General features: G+C 37.5%; 1 protein-coding gene across 1 annotated transcript in view; it reads right to left on the bottom strand.

Annotated features, from left to right (window-relative positions):
- The window catches only part of EYS (EGF-like photoreceptor maintenance factor), a 1,677,823-nt gene that overhangs the window by 1,448,863 nt on the left and 212,355 nt on the right, over positions 1-16,605 (bottom strand). The gene's annotated exons all lie outside the window — the stretch shown is intronic.

The following is a 16,605-nucleotide window of genomic DNA, read 5'->3' as shown; positions in this document are numbered from 1 at the left end:
CATACTAGCAGAAGAGAGAGTAGAGTACATCGTTTGGTATATATAGGGCTAATAGTGCAGCAAATAATAATAGTTGGTGCCCTGAGATAGGAATTGGGGCTTCTCACAACCTGAGCACCTGAGTCCACAGGTGCACCCACACCAACACCTACGGGCCATGGGGATGAAGTCTCAGTGCACCAGTGGGGACCAGATTGAGATACAGGCAGTAACTCTATGCTTGGAGCTCCCTGAGAAAGCAAACTTTTCAATTAAAGGTTGTTTAGAAGAAATTTTTGCGTTTTCTTTGTAAATAATTCAAATTGACTTACTTTGAATTCATTTACGTTCTTCACCTGATTAGCTAAGTTGTTTCCCAGTCCCCTGCCAAATTTTGAAATAAAGATTGTTTAGGCCTCGTCCCTAAATCAAAACAAACCCTTGTTGTGGTAAGTTCAGAACATGTTGAAATGTGTTCTTTAACTTGAAAATTTCTGAAACAGTTTATTTGTCAATTTACCTTTTCAGATTAAGAGAAGACTTTTAAAACAAATCAACCCATGGTATAGTACAGGGAACTCTACTGAATATTCTGTGATAACCTATATGAGAAAAAATTTGAAGAAGAATAAATGTACGTATAACTGCATCACTTTGCTGTACACCTGAAAGTAACACAATATTTTTAATCAACTGTACTCCAATAAAAAATACAAAACAAGCAAACAAACAATAAAACAGGGCACAACCCTGTAGGACTCTCATCACTAAGCAATCCCATTTGTCTAGTTATTGGTGAGGACAATTCAGCAATAATATACATAAAGAATAAAGAACACTGTAGTACATCCTGTCAACCTAGATCCTTTATAAAGCATTTAGGTTACAATCTGTGCTTTGGAGTTGTTGCTGGAAGGGCCACTAACAGATTTATTAGGTCTAATTCTCTGATTTCCAGCAGATGAATCTTCAATTAGCCCACACTGGTGGGCTCGTTATCCTATTTAAAAACATTTTCAGGGAAGAATGCATTATAGGAAAAGAGTACAAAAAGGCAAAAAAAAAAAATTCACATGCTTAAAAAAATATATTTTATACATATGCAAACCTTTCATAAACTAAAATTTACTTTCCCCTTCTTAAGTGCAGATCTACATTTTTCCCGGCTTTTATAGTAACACATTACCCCATGGTTTAATCAGTAAATTGAGCTTTGATGAGTAATAAAAAACATAAAACAAATAAATGAACCTGGGAAACAACAAAAACATTTATTTTTTCTTTTTATTTTACTCTATTGCTAAATTCTGATATTCTTGGTGGTCCAAGGGTTAGGAAAACAATCTGTGAGAGGAACTTAGAACCATATATTTAAAAGAATAACAATATTCATAGTCACATTTATTCCATGTCAGTTTTAAGCTTTAAAGTTCAAAATATTAATATTTACAATAATATTTAGAATATTTTATTTACATTTATAAATATGATATAATACTTTTATTTTTAATTTTTTAACATCTTTATTGGAGTATAATTGCTTTACAATAGTGTGTTAGTTTCTGCTGTATAACAAGGTGAATCAGTTATACATATACATATGTTCCCATATCTCTTCCCTCTTGCGTCTCCCTCCCTCCCACCCTCCCTATCCCACCCCTCTAGGTGGCCACAAAGCACCGAGCTGATCTCCCTCTGATATGCGGCCGCTTCCCACTAGCTATCTATTTTACGTTTGGTAGTGGATATATGTCCATGCCACTCTCTCACTTAGTCCCAGCTTACCCTTCCCCCTCCCCGTGTCCTCAAGGTCATTCTCTATGTCTGCGTCTTTATTCCTGTCCTGCACCTACATTCTTCAGAACCATTCTTTTTTTTAGATTCCATATATATGTGTTAGCATACAAATTTGTTTTTCTCTTCCTGACTTACTTCACTCTGTATGACAGACTCTCGGTCCATCCAACTCACTACAAATAACTCAATTTCGTTTCTTTTTATGGTGGAGTAATAGTCCGTTGTATATATGTGCCACATCTTCTTTATCCATTCATCTGTCGATGGACACTTAGGCTGCTTCCATGTCCTAGCTATTGGAAATAGAGCTGCAATGAACATTGTGGTACATGACTCTTTTTGAGCTATGGTTTCCTTAGGGTATATACCCAGTAGTGTGATTGCTGGGTTATAGGGTAGTTCTATTTATAGTATTTTAAGGAATTTCCATACTGTTCTCCATAGTGGCTGTATCAATTTACATTCTCACCAAGAGTGCAAGAGGGTTCCCTTTTCTCCACACCCTCTCCAGCATTTATTGTTTATAGATATTTTGGTGATGGCCATTCTGACTGGTGTGAGGATATACCTCATTGTAATTTTGTTTTTCATTTCTCTAATGATTAGGGATGTTCAGCATTCTTTCATGTGTTTGTTAACAATCTGTATATCTTCTTTGGAGAGATGTCTATTTAGATCTTCTGCCCATTTTTGGATTGGGCTGTTTGTTTTTTTTGATATTGAGCTACATGAGCTGCTTGTAAATTTTGAAGATTAATCCTTTGTCAGTTGCTTCATTTGCAAATATTTTCCTCCATTCTGAGGGTTGTCTTTCTGTCTTGTTTATGGTTTCGTTTGCTGTGCAAAAGCTTTTAAGTTTCATTAGGTCACATTTGTTTATTCTTGTTTTTATTTCCATTTCTCTAGGAGGTGGGTTGAAAAGTGTCTTGCTGTAATTTACGCCACAGTTTTCTGCCTAAGTTTTCCTCTAAGATTTTTATAGTGTGTGGTCTTACATTAAGGTCTTTAATCCATTTTGAGTTTATTTTTGTGTATGGTGTTGGGCAGTGTTCTAATTTCATTCTTTTACATGTAGCTGTAGAGTTTTCCCAGCACCAATTCTTGAAGAGATGGTCTTTTCTCCATTGTATATCCTTGCCTCCTTTGTCATAGATTAGTTGACCGTAGGTGTGTGGGTTTACCTCTGAACTTTCTATACTCTTCCATTGATCTATATTTCTGTTTTTTGTGACAGTACCCTACTGTCTTGATTACTGTAGCTTGTATTATAGTCTGATGTCAGGGAGCCTGATTCCTCCATATTGGTTTTTCATTCTGAAGATTGATTTGGATATTCAGGGTCTTTTGTGTTTCCACACAAATTGTGAAATTTTTTGCTCTAGCTCTGTGAAAAATGCCGTTGGTAGTTTGATAGGGATTACCTTGAATCTGTAGATTGATTTGGGTAGTATAGTTATTTTCACAAAGTTTATTCTTCCAGTCCATGAACATTGTATATCTCTCCGACTGTTACTAACATCTTTCATTTCTTTCATCAGTGTCTTATAGTTTTCTTCATACAGGTTTTTGTCTCCTTAGGTAAGTTTATTTTAGGTATTTTATTCTTTTTGTTGCAATGGTAAATGGGCGTATTGCCTTAATTTCTCTTTCAGATTTTTCATCATTATTGTATAGGAGTGCAACAGATTTCCATGCATTAATTCTGTATCCTGCTACTTTACCAAATTCATTGATTAGCTCTAGCAGTTTTCTGGTAGAGTCTTTAGAATTCTCTATGTATAGTATCATGTCATCTGCAAACAGTGACAGCTTTGCTTCTTTTCCGATATAGGATCCTTTTATTTCTTTTTCTTCTCTGATTGCTCTGGCTAAAACTTCCAAAACTATGTTGAATAATAGTGGTGAGAGTGGGCAACCTTTTCTTCTTCCTGATTTTAGAATACTTACAATTTTTCACCATTGAGAACGATGTTGGCTGTGGGTTTGTCATATATGGCGTTTATTACGTTGAGGCAAGTTCCCTCTATGCCTACTTTCTGGAGGGTTTTTATCATAAATGGGTGGTAAATTATGTCAAAAGCTTTTTCTGCATCTATTGAGAATATCATATGGTTTTATCCTTCAATTTGTTAATATGATGTATCACATTGATTGATTTGGGTATACTGAAGAATCCTTGCATTCCTGGAATAAACCCCACTTGATCATGGTGTTTGATCCTTTTAATGTGTTGCTGGATTCTGTTTGCTAATATTTTTTGTTTTTTTGTTTGTTTTTTGTGGTACACAGGCCTCTCACTGTCGTGGCCTCTCCTGTTGCCGAGCACAGGCTCCAGATGTGCAGGCCCAGCGGCCATGGCTCACGGGCCCAGCCGTTCCGCGGCTTGTGGGATTTTCCCGGACCGGGGTATGAACCCATGTGCCCTGCATCAGCAGGCAGACTCTCAACCACTGCGCCACCAGGGAAGCCCTGTTTGCTAGTATTTTGTTGAGGATTTTGCCTCCATGTTCATCAGTGATATTGGCCTGTAGTTTTCTTTTTTTGTGGCATCTTTGGTTTTGGTATCAGGGTGATGGTGGACTCGTCGAATGAGTTTGGTAGTGTTCCTCCATCTGCTATATTTTGGAAGGTTTTGAGAAGAATAGGTATTAGCTCTTCTCTAAATGTTTGATAGAGTTCGCCTGTGAAGCCTTCTGGTCCTGGGCTTTAGTTTTTGGAAGATTTTTAATCACATTCTCAATTTCAGTGCTTGTGATTTGTGTGTTTATATTTTCTATTTCTTCCTGGTTCAATCGTGGAAGGTTGTGCTTTTCTAAGGATGTCTCCATTTCTTCCAGGTTGTCCATTTTATTGGCATATAGTTGCTTGTAGTAATCTCTCATGATCCTTTGTATTTCTCCAGTATCAGTTGTTACTTCTCCTTTTTCATTTCTAAATCTATTGATTTGAGTCTTTTTTTATTGATGAGTCTGGCTGATGGTTTATCAATTTTGTTTATCTTCTCAAAGAACCAGCTTTTAGTTTTATTGATCTTTGCTATAGATTTCTTCATTTCTTTTTCATTTATTTCTGATCTTATCTTTATGATTTTTTTCCTTCTGCTAAATTTGGAGGTTTTTTTGTTCTACTTTCTCTAATTGCTTTAGGTTAAGGTTACATTCTTTATTTGAGATGTTTCTTGTTTATTGAGGTAGGATTGTGTAGCTATAAACTTCCCTCTTCAAAATACGTTTGCTGCATCCCATAGGTTTTGGGTTGTCATGTTTTCATTGTCATTTGTATCTAGGTATTTTTTGATTTTCTCTTTGATGTCTTCAGTTATCTCTTGGTTATTAAGTAGTGTATTGTTTAGCCTCCATGTGTTTGTGGTTTTTACATAGTTTTTCCTGTAATTGATATCTGGTCTCATAGCGTTGTGGTCGGAAAAGATTCTTGATACGATTCCAATACTCTTAAATTAACAAGGCTTGATTTGTGATTCAAGATATGATCTATCCTGGAGAATGTTCCATGAGCACTTGAGAATAAAGTGTATTCTGTTGTTTTGGGATGGAATTCCTATAAATATCAATTAAGTCTATCTGGTCTATTGTGTCATTTAAAACTTCTGTTTCCTTATTTATTTTCATTTTGGATGATCTGTCCATTGGTGAAAATGGGGTGTTAAAGTCTACTACTATGATTGTGTTACTGTCAATTTCCCCTTTTATGGCTGTTAACATTTGCCTTATTGTATTGAGTTGCTCCTATGTTGGGTTCATAAATATTTACAATTGTTATATGTTCCTGGATTGATCCCTTGATCATTATGTAGTGTCCTTCTTTGTCTCTTTTAGTAGTCTTTATTTTAAAGTCTGTTTTGTCTGATATGAGAATTGCTACTCCAGCTTTCTTTTGATTTCCATTTGCATGGAATATCTTTTTCCGTCCCCTCCCTTTCAGTCTGTATGTGTCCCTAGGTCTGAAGTGGGTCTCTTGTAGACAACATATATACAGCTCTTGTTTTTATATCTATTCAGCCAGACTATGTCTTTTGGTTGGAACATTTAATCCATTTACATTTAAGGTAATTATCAATATGTATATTCCTATTACCATTTTCTTAATTGTATTGGGTTTGTTATTGCAGGTCTTTTCCTTCTCTTGTGTTTACTGTGTAGAGAAGTTCCTTTAATATTTGTTGTAAAGCTGGTTTGGTGGTGCTGAATTCTCTTAGCTTTTGCTTGCCTGTAAAGGTGTTAATTTCTCTGTCAAATCTGAATGAGATCCTTACTCTGTAGAGTAACCTTGGTTGTAGGTTTTTCCCTTTCATCACTTTAAATATGTCCTGCCACTGCCTCTTGGCTTGCACATTTTCTGCTGAAAGATCAGCTGTTAGCCTTATGGGGATTCCCTGGTATGTTATTTGTTGTTTTCCCTTGCTGCTTTTAATATTTTTTCTTTGTATTTAATTTTTGATAGTTTGATTAATATGTGTCTTGGCACGTTTCTCCTTAGATTTATCCTGTATAGGACTCTCTGCACTTCCTGGACTTGACTGATTATTTCCTTTCCCATATTAAGGAAGTTTGCAACTATAATCACTTCAAATATTTTCTCAGTCCCTTTCTTTTTCTCTTCTTGTTCTGGGACCCCTATAATTCAAATGTTGGTGCATTTAGTGTTGTCCCAGAGATCTCGGAGGCTGTCCTCAATTATTTTTATTATTTTTTCTTTATCCTGCTCTGCGGTCTTTATTTCCACCTTTTATCTTCCAGGTCACTTATCCGTTATTCTGCCTCAATTATTCTGCTATTGATTCCTTCCAGAGAGTTTTTAATTTCATTTATTGTGTTGTTCATCATTGTTTGTTTTCTCTTTAGTTCTTCTATGTCCTTGTTAAACATTTCTTTTATTTTCTCCATTCTATGTCCAAGATTTTGGATCATCTTTACTATCATTATTTTGAAGTCTTTTTCAGGTAGACTGCCTATTTCCTCCCCATTTCTTAGGTCTGGTGGGTTTTTACCTTGATCGTTCTTCTGCTCATGTTTCTTGTCTTTTCATTTTGCTTAACTTACTGTGTTTGGGGTCTTCTTTTCACAGGCTGCATGTTCGTAGTTCCCATTGTTTTTGGTGTCTGTCTCCAGTGGTTAAGGTTGGTTCAGTGGGTTGTGTAGGCTTCCTGGTGGAGGGGACTAGTGCCTGTGTTCTGGTGGATGAGGCTGGATCTTGTCTTTCTGGTGGGCAGGACCATATCTGGTGGTGTGTTTTGGGGTGTCTGTGACCTTATTGTGATTTTAGGCAGCCTCCTGTCTTGCTATTTGTTTGTCATAGGGTGTCAAGCACTGTAGCTTGCTGGTTGTTGAGTGGAGCTGGGTCTTAACATTGAGTTGGAGATCTCTGGGAGAGCTTTCACTGTTTGATATCACATAGAGCTGGGAGGTCTCTGGTGGACAAATGTCCTGGGCTCTCCCATCCCCCAAGAGACACAGGCCTGACTCCTGGCTGGAGCGCCAAGATGCTGTCAGTCACACAGCTCAGAAGAAAAGGGAGAAGAAAAAAGAAAAAATAATAAAATAAAATAAAAAATAATTGTTAAATATAAAAAATTAAATCGTAATAAAAAAAGAATGAAGAAAGTAACAAAACCAGAAAACAAGTTCACCAATGAAAACAAGCATTAAAAATTATACTAAAAATAACAATAAAAAGACAAAACAAAAAATCAAAAACAGAGAGAACCCTAGGACAATTGGTAAAAGCAGTGCTATACAGACAAAATCACACAAAGAAGCATACACATACACACTCACAGAAAGGGAAAAAGGGAAAAAATATATATATATTGTTTCTCTCAATGTCCACTGCCTCAGTTTTGGGATGATTCATTTTCTATTCAGGTATTCCAGAGATGCAAGGTACATCAAGTTGTTTGTGGAGATTTAATCCACTGCTCCTGAGGCTGCTGGTAGAGATTTCCCTTTCTCTTCTTTGTTCACACTGCTCCTTGGGTTCAGCTTAGGATTTGGCCCCACCTCTGCCTGTTGGTCCCCTGAGGGCATCTGTTCTTCACTCAGACAAGACTGGGTTAAAGGAGCAGCTGATTAGGGGGATCTGGCTCACTCAGGGTGTGGGGAGGGAGGAGGGTATGGAATGTGGGGCTAGCCTGAAGTGGCAGAGGCTGGCATGATGTTGCAATAGCCTGAGGCATGCCGTGTGTTCTCCTTGGGAAGTTGTCCCTGGATGACGGGATCCTGGCAGTGGTGGGCTGCACAGTTTCCTGGGAGGGGAGCTGTGACTAGTGACCTGTGCTTGCACACAGGTTTCTTGGTGGCTGCAGCAGTAGTCTTAGCATTTCATGCCCATCTCTGGTGTCTGCACTGATAGCTGTGGCTCACGTCTTTCTCTGGAGCTCATTTAGGCAGTGCTCTAAATCCCCTCTCCTCGCACACCCCAAAACAATGGTCTCTTACCTCTTCAGCAGGTCCAGACTTTTTCCTGGACTCCATCCTGGCTACCTGTGGTGCCCTAGCTCCCTTTAGGCTATCTTTTTGCAGCCAACCACAGTCCTCTCCCTGGATCTGACCTCCAAAACCAGAGCCTCAGCTCCCAGCCCCTGCCCACCCCAGTAGGTGAGCCAACAAGCCTCTCAGGCTGGTGAGTGCTGGTAGGCACTGATCCTCTGTGGGGTAATATCTCCACTTTGCCCTCTGCACCTCTGTTGCTGTACTCTCCTCCATGGCTCTGAAGCATCCTCACCTCCACCTCCTGTCTCCTCCAGCGCAGGGACTTCCTAGTGTGTGGAAACTTTTCCTCCTTCACAGCTCCCTCCCAGTGGTGCAGGTCCCATCCCTATTCTTTTGTCTCTGTGTTTTCTTTTTTCTTTTGCCCTACCCAAATATGTGGAGAGTTTCTTGCCTTTTGGGAAGTCTGAGGTCTTCAGCCAGGTTTCAGTAGGTGTTCTCTAAGAGTTGTTCCACATGTAGATGTATTTCTGATGTATTTGTGGAGAGAAAGGTGATCTCCAAGTCTTACTCTTACACCATCTTGAAGGTCTCCCATGATATAATACTTTTAGATAATAATTTATGCTTTTTTTCTATCCCCCCACCAAACACTTCCTCCATTTCTGATGGAAGCAAGTCTCCATTTTCCTTTGCAAAACAGGGAAGTTGTGGCAGGGCCTCAAGTAGAAATCATCTTTATGTACACATTTTCTCACCTTCTGATAAAGCCTTTGTCTGTTAATGTCCCTGTGTCCTAGAGGGTGAGGAAGGGAACTCCTCTGAGACCAGTGTAGTAATTAGGGAAGATTTCTTGACCCTAGAGGAAGGATCCAGACACTTGGAATCAAGAGACAGGAGAGATCCCAGCCGAGGGAGTTGGTAAAACTACAAAATCAATGAGCATTTCAAGTTGTCTATTGTTTCCTTTACACTTGGGTTGCCCAGGGAACTCTGTGCAATATTAAATCCAGTACATCTCATATTCTCCTGAGTGGTCTAGGTTTCCTGTGTTTCCTCTTCCTATTTTATTTTAAACCAATGGCCATAAATTAGTTAATTAATATTAGTGATTGTGAAAAATCTGTCATATTCCTAATTACATAGGAAGTGCCTCTAATTACTCACATTGCAATATGATATTAGCTGTAAGTTTTACTTTATGTTGGTTTTAAGTTTCAATGTATTTTGTTTTATTAAGGATGTGTCTTTCTACCTCTTGCTTGCTTTTTTAAATAATTGGAATGAATTTTCACAGTTAACTTTTAAATATGTTTCAAATTACTATTTGTGTTTTTTCTTCATTTGACCTACTGGCATGATGCATTAACTAAGAGAATCATTTTTATTTCAACATGCAAGTTATTCTGCTGGATACTGCTTGTTAAAATATTTGATATAAGAATAATTTACCTCTATTTGTAAGACACATTTGCCTGCATTTTTTATTATTAACACAACAGTTTTATTTTTATAGCTAAATGTGAATGTTTCTTGATAATTTAGATAATGTTTTAAATTAAAAACTAGTAATCAAATGATCATGCTATTTCATTGGCATAATTCATGCTTCATTTTCCTTTTGAGAAGACTCACTGATGACACTGTAGTTCTTTGCTGAAAGTGTTAAATTGAAATTAGATTGAGAAATTCTGAGGTACTCAAACCTCAAAATGTCATTTTTATTACATATATTGAAGGGAAGGGAGCTGAGCAAGTATATCACTCTTTTCCTAGCACTTTGCTGAGAGTAGCCAAGCAGTCTTTACATGTGAACAGAGTGTGAGCACATCACATCCATGTATCACAAAGGAGCTGTGAAAAAGCCCCTGTTATCCATGCCCATACAGGCACGGAGATCATTTTAAAAATATAAGTGGAAAAATAGTACTTTATACAGAACAAAATTTTGTCTCTGTGTCAAAAATGACTGTGAAATAATAAATCATGCAACATGAGTATCTCCAAGACACAGAATTCTGGAATAAAAAAGACCAGTCTCAGGTACTAACTCCAAGGAACATCGACTAGCCAATCATTCACATAGCATGAAAAGGATATCATTTTCAATCTATGGTGGATACTGAATGCTTTGATACAATCTAGTTTGAAAGATAATTAGATACACAATTGTCTAAACAGACTATATGCAAGTCAATAAAACTAAACATGTCATTCCACTAATATATTTTTGCTATTTTTCTTTGTCAGTTTGCTATGATTTTGGTCCCTTACAATGCTATTATTTCCCAAAAGAGTGCCACTGGACCTTGAGATGTTTTCCAAACAAGTAAAACAATTTGAATCACAACTGACTGAACTTCACTTATGAGGCAGATGCACCATACTTAAGAAATGCATTAAACTTTTCATGTACTCAAGTAAAATAAGTTTTACTATCCCTATTGTTTCTTATCTATTCTTCCAGTAAGCTTGCTTCTATTATTTAAAATGTCAAAATAAAAAAATATATATTTAATTTTCTTTCAAATATATATATGTATATATTATATATATGCATTCTAGTGTGGGGATATATATATATATATATTTTTTTTTTAATATATATTTTAATCAATGATTAAGCTCCTAATCTTCATTCATTTATTCAATCAACATTCTTGAGCAACTACCTTGTACCAAATGCTATTCTAGATGCTGAGGATATCACAGTGAATATAGCAAATTCCTTACCCCTATGGCACTTAAATTCTAGTGTGGACAGAGAAAAAACAAACACATCAATATATTTGATTGCTGAGAATTAAAGCAGGAAGGGAAAGTTGAGTGAAGGGTATGTTGGTAACAACAGTGTTAGTGTTATTTTTGAAATAGATCCATCACAAGCCATCTCTCTGTTAAGGTTACACTGAAGCAAGCACCCAAATGAAGCAGGTAGTGATCAGATGCTTATGTCTGGTGTGCTTGGGAGCTGCAGGAACATCAGAGCCCAGGAGTCTGACCAAAAACACACTTTCATGGAGTTTGCACTCTAGTGTAGGGACATGTAAAAGAGAGCTAAAATAAATACATTAAAATGATATACAAGGTAGGAATAAATACCAGGATGAATTTAAACAGATATGTATAATAAGAGGGCAGGTAGAGGGTACTACTTCTACATGCAAAATCAAGGGTCTAACATAGAATTATATTTTATCTGAGACCAGAAGGAGACAGTCATAGAGAAACCATAAGGGAATTCTTGAAAGAGGAATAGCATGTGAAATAACACTTATGTAGGAACAGGAAGAGGCCAGTGTTTTTAGAGTACAGGTGGGTAGAGTGGTGTTGATATTAAGTGAGCTGAACAGCAGAGAGAAGATGACATCAGTTCTTACAGACCATGGGGAGAGTTCAGATTTAACTCTAGGGAAACTAAGGACCCCCTGGGGACTTTTATGTAAAGGAAGTAACATAATCTGACAAATATTTAGGGATGGTCAGCGTTTCAGAAAATTGATTTTGGTGGAGAGGAGTGACAAGAATGGAAGCAAGAATACCCTGCTGGAAAGCTGTTTCATGAATCAGGAGGGGGATCCGGTGGTTTAAAGTAGATGTTAGCTGTGAAGACAAAAATAAGTGAATGGATGTGAGACGTATCTTGGCAGTAGATATGACTGGACAGGTTTCTTTGTGAAAGTCCATAAAACTAGAATTATCACAACCAAGCCACTAAATGAATGTTTTAGGTGAAGGAGAAAAAAAGTGTCCAAGATGATTCTGAGGCTCTTCTTTTATGGGGCTGAGAGAACAATGGTGTTTCTTAACTGAGAAAGGAACACCAGTTTGTTGGGGGAGCAGTGGTATTACAGTAAGTGTTCACTATTTGGAAAACCAGTAAGCAGATGGGAACACTATGTGTTGACAAAGTGAAAAATCAAATCTTACATCAGAGAACTGAAAGTCATTAGCAAATTCCAAAAAGTGGTCATTGCTGGACTTGAAGAAGTCATGAGAATATAATACATTGAGAAGGGACCCAAGCGTAAAACTCTGGGGAGCCTGGACTTTCTAGGGCTGGGTAGAGGAAGCCAGAATGAACCAAAGAGAAGAGCTTGACAGAGACACCATGGAGAAAAGACAAGGTCAACCCAGAGGAGAAAGGTTAAGATAAGAAAGGGTAAGAAGTGACCACAAAGGAAAGCTACTGTGTGTAAGTGTGTATTTAAAAGATCTGCTTTTCTTTTCTCATTTTTATTTGAGAATTTCCATCTAGCCCTGTGTTATTTCTATTGCTATAAATCCATGTGTATTTTTCAAACTCCTGAGAAAAATGAATCTCCTTACTTCCTATTCTTATTGAATTTAAAATAAAACTTAAATGGTTATAATATCAATGAAGCCACATAAAAGAAGGAAAAATAGGACTAAAAATAGAATAGAATGAAAACTCTTATAATGAATTTTTTTTCTGGAACTGAGAAAAATACATATCCCAAAGGCTTTTTTTCATGATTTTTATGTCCTAATCACATTTTTTAACCTTCTCTGGGGGCTCTACATATAAACTAGATATTAGAATAGAGTGATGATTTATTTGGAAAGAAGCATTGTGTGTATGGTAATTCCATCAATTCCAAATATTTATTGATCAGGGATGGTTTACTGTACTGGTAGTAAGACAACCTGAGCCTACAGAAAATTCTCAATTTACTGGGACTCAGCTAATTATAGTACATGACTAGGTGACCTAATGCTAAGAGAGTTACAGCTAAAGATCTGGAGTTTTAAGTATAACATTAAATTATGTTTAATGTTATATTTATATGTTATAATGTATTACATATAAGTAACATTTAAGTATAAAGGCATTAAATTATTGTGTTAGTATGTTGAAACAGAGTAAGTGAAAGAAATAAGCGACTCTGTGGGTTAGGTTGGTAACTTGTAAATAACTGATTCATGCTGTTCCTTGGGCACCCAGATGAGTAATTAGCAATCATTCTGCAGTGAGAAACAAACAAAAAATGACTCTGTAATCATGAATTTTTGTACCCTCCCATGATGTCAGATAAATTATTCATAATATTCCAGACAAGTAGGACTTCCATGAGCCCTAACAGGTTGGAAATATTTACAAATAAGATAATGATCCACAATTAAGTTAGTGTTATTTCAATGTCTTACTAAAGGGTATCAGGGCTTCTGAAATGAAGCCTTGCTTTTATTTCCATGGGCACCTTTTTAATGTAAGATTGGTTTTTAATCTGCAAAGTAAGAATAATAATTTTGATATTTTCACAAGGGGCTTATGATAAATAAATCAGAGAGTAATATGAAGAGTGTCATAAATGCAAAGCACAATGTGCAGAGATTTTTTTTTTTAATTTTGACTTCCTCAGTCCTATTTATTACTTGATTCTCAGTAAATTGAGCTAAGCATGATACTCAAAAATATCCCCAAATTTCACTGTATCTGAAAAGACGGAATATGTGAAAATGAGACAGACATTGATGCTTACTCTATCATTTAGGTTTTGTTCATGCCATCCTTCTCCCCTTCCTCATAACAGCCACAACCCCACCTCACCCCGCCCCTTCCAATGATTACTGCTTTTCTAACATAAGAGAGAGGTATGGGAGAGTACAGGAAAAGTCTCCTTTATTTATAACCGTGAGTCCTCACCTTGATTTCCTAGCCCTATTAAATGCTATGTATTTATTTTCCCATCAATATTAATTTACTTAATTTCCATTGTATGTCAAGCACTATTATCGGCACTGGGGTTGCAGTGGCGATTGGATAGAAAAAGTTCTGATCCTGCCTGATGGAGTGTACATGTTCGTGCGGATGACAAGGAATCCAAAAAATATAACATACACTACATTCTGGTGGAGATATGTGCAAGGAAACGCTTGGAGGATCTTATGTAGTGTGGTTAGGTGTCACCTCTCTAGAGACGTAGTAAGTGAGCAGAGACCTGAATAGAGTTGAAGGAAGCAGCCACAGGAAGATGTAGGGAAAGCAAGAAAGCCTTTAAGTTTTGAGCAAAATGAGCAAACAGGAATAGTAGAAGAGAAGTGATCAAAGCACGTGGACCATTGTAAACCTTGGTATGGACTTTGGATTTGAGAGACCAAACACTGAACAAATCGAGGGAGGAATGAAAGTAATGACAACTAAAAAGAAAAGAGAGAGGAAAATATGCTATGAAGAAATAAACGTCCCAAACAGGAGAACATAAACACAAGCACAGGGTTGGGTTCTTATATTTTGTAAACACTTTAGAATTGACAAATCGTATAATAATTATATGCATAATCTCACGCCTCCTCTCATGATAGTTTATTGGCATACTGTTTCAGTCTGGGTCCTTGTGGAACAGAGTGCTTGTTTGGAGTGATTATATGTGAACTTTCCCATTGGAATATTTGTCTTTTCTCCTTTAGGGATTTTTAAATAATGAGAGAATATGGGAAAGGCTGCATAGTGGCTAAATTATCTTCCTACTTACGTACGCAGACCTAATATCTGGTGTAATTGATTCCGGTTAATGATCCCATTTAATAATTCCACTTAAAATCTACAGGATAGGGGCTTCCCTGGTGGCGCAGTGGTTGAGGGTCCGCCTGCCGATGCAGGGGACGTGGGTTCGTGCCCTGGTCCAGGAGGATCCCACATGCCGTAGAGCGGCTGGGCCCGTGAGCCATGGCCTCTGGGCCTGCACGTGCGGAGCCTGTGCTCCGCAGCAGGAGAGACCACGGTGGTGAGAGGCCCACGTAGTGCAAAAAAAAAAAAATCTAGAGGATAATTTTCAAATAATATAAAATTAAGAGAAACTGCAGTTACTGAGCACACTGGAGAAGAGTCTCATGTTATAAAATCAATTGGCATGATCTCAAATGTAGGGACACAAGAAGAAGGCAGCTTTGTAAATGTATGGCAGCAAAGAGAAAATAAATAATAGCGTTTGATAGAAGCAAAAACGTGAGAGGAACAATGAATAAAAAGATAACAGTTGATACAAATTTAAATTTAACTCTGACAGTTGTGAAAATAGAAAATGACTTGTAGCATGAAAAATATACATTTTGCTACATAATTTTCTAACATATTTCAAAGGGATTTTGTATTTATCAAAGGAAGGATTTAAGTACCAATTTACAAACATATAGTTTTTACTTCTTGATTACAATGTCATCTACCTAATAAGTCCTCCATGTAGACTCTCCCATATTCTACTAATTTACCTATAAAGGCAAACACACACACACACACACACACACACACACACACACACACACACACACACGACAAAGCACACAGGATCCCTGAAGACTGAGACGTGGCTATAATAGTTAGTGTCCAGTTGGAAATACAAACTCTGTACTAGGTTATCCCAAGTGAATTTGAAATGGGGAATAGGTTACACAGATTTTAGAGAGATCCAAGAATAATAATGGAACCCTGAGGTAACCAAAGGTAACATCTTCAAGAGTAGTTACTACGCTCTTAAGGACAGGGGAACATGGGGAAGAGCCATGGTTACCAGAATCTTAAAGCATAGACGGTTCCCACAGAGCAAATAGTCAGACCTCCCAGGGGAGGGCTCCTGTAGTTGCTGCTGGTATTCATGGGGACCCCTCTTATTTTTAGATACTAATAGGAAGTCAGTTGGTAAAGAAATCTGGAAAATGCAGTTTGCAGAGCTCCAAAACAACTACCAAAGAGAGAAGTCTAGAAAGCTGACTTTGGATCTGAGAAGTAACAGACAAAACACTGGAAGACAATCTATTGGGAATTTTTTAATAAAACAAAATTGTTAGAAACCTTAGGTTTTACTTTATGAATGAAAACAACAAAATACATATCCTGTCTGACTGTCCCATTACTCCAAGTTACAAGACATTTATAGACAGACAAGGCTGTCTTTATAGATTTTATAACCTTAATTCTCACCAAAATATTCTTGCATTTAACCATATCCATCTAAGTAGGGAAACTACCAGGGATCAGAGGAACAGGAAAGCAGAGTATTCCTTGCTGTTAAGAAATGTGTCTAAACTCAGATAGACATGAATGTCTGTAAGAAAAGTAGAGGCAAGAATAGCCCCGGGCTTCCCTGGTGACGCAGTGGTTGAGAGTCCGCCTGCCAATGCAGGGGACACGGGTTCGTGCCCCGGTCCGGGGAGATCCCCCATGCCACAGAGCGGCTAGGCCCGTGAGCCATGGCCACTGAGCCTGCGCGTCCGGAGCCTGTGCTCCGCAACGGGAGAGGCCACAGCAGTGAGAGGCCCGCGTACAGCAAAAAAAAAAAAGAGAGAGAGAAGTACTAATACATACTGCAAGACAGATGCATCCTGACAACTTTATGCTAAGTGAATGAAGCCAGACAAAAAA

This window comes from Aethalodelphis obliquidens, unplaced genomic scaffold (genome assembly GCF_003676395.1).
Source record: "Aethalodelphis obliquidens isolate GAN/ISIS:26980383/991018 unplaced genomic scaffold, ASM367639v1 scaffold3, whole genome shotgun sequence".
Lineage (NCBI taxonomy): Eukaryota > Metazoa > Chordata > Mammalia > Artiodactyla > Delphinidae > Aethalodelphis > Aethalodelphis obliquidens.
This window is presented reverse-complemented; position numbering and strand designations above follow the sequence as displayed.